The following is a 3,650-nucleotide window of genomic DNA, read 5'->3' on the forward strand; positions in this document are numbered from 1 at the left end:
CGATTCTCCTTTCACGGGTCTTTTCCAAGATTTGGCGCATGGTGAATATCTGGTCGGTTGTTGATTTTCCAGGTCTGAAGCCACACTGATAAGGCTCATAGAAGGGCGTAATTGAGTGTTGTACCGCCCTTTTTTTAGATGAAATCAAAGTTTTCATTAAAACAACATTTTGGCGCAGCCAGCCTTAAAGACTTTCTTCATTGTCAAATTCTCTGGTCTGGGAAAAAGCTTCTAGAGACCAAATATAGAGTGTATGATTGATGCAAAGAATGACTTTTGCTTTGGGAAAAATATTATATTAAAGATTTATTTGAGCTCATCATATTATAAATCGGGAAATTTAGCCTTTTGTGGTGGAGTACACAAAAACGTCAAGCATATTACACTTCCATATCTATACATGCAGGCATATTGATACACTTATCATACATTCATTATGAATATAAATACCCTCTTCAGTAACCAATTAATTTCTTGCGAATGCAGCAGAATAAGTTCACATGAATAAATACGACTTTTGGAACAATTAGACAATTATATGCCAAACTTCGCGAAGACTTTTGCATATGTGTACACTTTATGTCGTAAGCCTCAAGTAGCTGATTCAGCTGATTTACTAGCTCTCAGCATTCATATGTGTTGGCAGGTGAAAAGCTCCTAATAAAAGTTTTTTTGTATACATTCATGTATACATATGTATAAATATATGCTTATATATAACTGGTTAATTGTGCTCAGGTGTTTAGAGAGGCGATTCGGTAAATTTTTGAAGACAAAAAGATCAAGTAGTGTGAGAACCATTGGAAGAGAAAGATAGAATAACAAAAATTAAAGGAAACAAATTTTAAGGGCGATATGAAGTCGGAAAAGGAAAGGGTTTTTTAAAAAAGTCTTTAAAAAATGTAAGACACTCCCACCCACTAAAGATGCTTTTATAGCTGCTACTACGAAATAAAAAGCTCAATAAAATCATTACAAAACTCTAATTTATATTAGCAAATAGTGTTAGTTAACTTACATACGTTCACAAACGCTATATATAGATTAACAAATTATTTCGGAAAGTGAAACTTGATTGATGAGGATGGATGGAAGATGGAGCCATGTGTAGAAGTTTACGCAATTGAGGAAAGTCTCAAATGTATTCACTTGGGAGTGGGCAGAAAGGATTATTTTAAAAATGGTTCAAGTAGTTTCCGATCTTAGACCAAGTATCCTCTGAGTAGGAAAAAAACCTCTTTTGATAACAACCCCTGCAAACGTCTTAAAGATTACGATTTAAGGAAATGTAGCTGGAACAACTGGTTACCTTATTGGGAAAGTACCGCTGCCAGGCTGGTTAATGTTCTCGTTAGAGTAAAGGCTGACACCACTGCTGTCCAAGAACTCCAATGGACAAGACACGGACTGAGCAGAATAGGTCTTGGTGGTATTTAATACAATGGGCATATGAGGGAGCGCAAATTCGGTGTGAGATTCGTGGTGGAAAAGAAATTCCGTCTCCGAAACCTGGCATTCATCAAAGTGGCTAACTCAATCCGCATCAAAGCGAAGTTCTTCAATACATAGCTGATTTGCGCCCACGCCCCGATGGAAGAGAAGCACGATGTGAGAAAAGATGACTTCTATGAACGCTTCATCAAAATCTTAATTGGTGGCTGTAACGCCAAGTTGAGCAAACAAGGTATCTTTGGCGCAAAGGTCGACAAGCTCCGCCTCCACTGAACTGTGGGACGGAAACGAATTGGTTTTCGGAAATGGCAAAAGAACAGCTATCACGAAGAGAGTTGTCGCAAAGAAAACAGACTGCCGACCTCGAAACGTTACAATCGGTCAAAACACGTACGAGATGGGATAGATGCCGAGGTTGAAGAGAGAAGCGAGACGCATTTGCAGACGAAAAAAGAGAGAAGCCAATGAGCTTGATAAGCTGGCCGACAGGGCAATGCTAGAAATTTCTATGAAAATATGCGGCGACTAACAGAAAGTTTCAGACAGAAAGAAAGAGAGGTGATCTGATTGAATAACTGACGCCCAGAGCATACTGAAATTATGGAAGGAACACTTCTACAGCCTGCCGAATGGCAGTAAAAGTACAACGCCAGGAGAAAGCGAACCCGATTCCCAATCGATGACGCTGGACGTTCCATTGCCCGACCACGAAGAAGTTCGAATAGCAATAACCTGCCTGAAGAACAACAAAGCGGCGGGGCAATGGATTGCCGGCCGAGCTATTCAAATACGGCGGCGAAGAACTGATAAGGTCCATCAGCTTCTTTGTAGAATATCGGACGAAAGTGTGCCCAACTACACTTAGAATTTACAATTGGCGTCAAACAGCGAAAGGAGAAGTACGACTGTGAAGGGTGCATACTTTTCGCTAGAAGCATTTATATAATATTTATTTACTATATTAATATAATCAATTTATATATATGTGTGTATATGTCATATATGACGTAGTCACAATAAGTATAAATAGTTATTACAACTTAATTTAATATTGCAAATAATATAGAATTCATACAACTTCTTAACCCAATGCGTGTGTTGGTTAATTAACAACACTTCATTGCACTCAAATATCTCAAAATACTATTATTTGCCTTTTTACAACCACTATAGTAACAAATCAACAGTTAGAGGGCACGTGTCTCAGAATTATGAATGAAATTTCTTGCACACGACGTCCAAAAGACCGGCAAACTCTTTTTCAAATTACTGCAATGTTCTCACACAAACATACAATTTGCACGTATGTATGCGTGCTAGTGTATTCTGTCCAAGGGGCATGCGCGTTTTATTCACTCATTTACCACAAACAACGTGTTGGTGCCCAATTTAGCGTCCTTGCCAATGAACGCACACACACGCATTTAAACTCACAATGTAGTTGTTGTTGGTACGTAATTGTGGCGTTTCATTTGAATTTTGATTTCTAACACTTTGTAGCAGGAGCAATCATAAAAAAACAAGTCAAGACGGGAGTCGCAAGGCACTTGATGTCCGCTGAAAACCGCAGTCTTCAGAGGACTTCTTACATTGGCGGTCACACTTTTTAAACGAGCGCAGAAATTCTTAATTTCAATAAAGCAGAGTTTCTAGAGTCTTGTTTAACACTATCAGTGAATTAAATAGCTTTGTGGATACTTTGTAAAAATAATGAAATTGTGGCTTTTTTTGCTTTCAATAAATCAATTCATCTATTTGTCGCTCTCAACAATATCGGAATTAAATAATTGTAAGTGTTTATTGATACAACTGAAAAATAATAAAAAGTTAATATTAAATATTTGTATTATTCTGCTTTCAATTATTTTTTTACCCGACGGGATTAGTAAAATCATAAAATAGAAAACTCACTAAATAAAATTTGTATATTGGTGGTGAAAAACGTTTAGATCTCCAATTAGACTTGAAAAAAGTATAAACATTTAGATTTAAAATAAAAATCTGTACAACGATTTTTATACTCTCGCAACAAAGTTGCTAAAGAGAGTATTATAGTTTTGTTCACATAACGGTTGTTTGTAAGTCCTAAAACTAAGAGAGTCAGATATAGGGTTTTATATGCCAAAGTGATCAGGGTGACGAGTAGAGTTGAAATCCGGATGTCTGTCTGTCCGTCCGTCCGTGCAAGCTGTAACTTG

This window comes from Bactrocera latifrons, unplaced genomic scaffold (genome assembly GCF_001853355.1).
Source record: "Bactrocera latifrons isolate USDA-ARS-PBARC rearing strain unplaced genomic scaffold, ASM185335v1 scaffold_30, whole genome shotgun sequence".
In the NCBI taxonomy this organism is placed as follows: Eukaryota; Metazoa; Arthropoda; class Insecta; order Diptera; family Tephritidae; genus Bactrocera; species Bactrocera latifrons.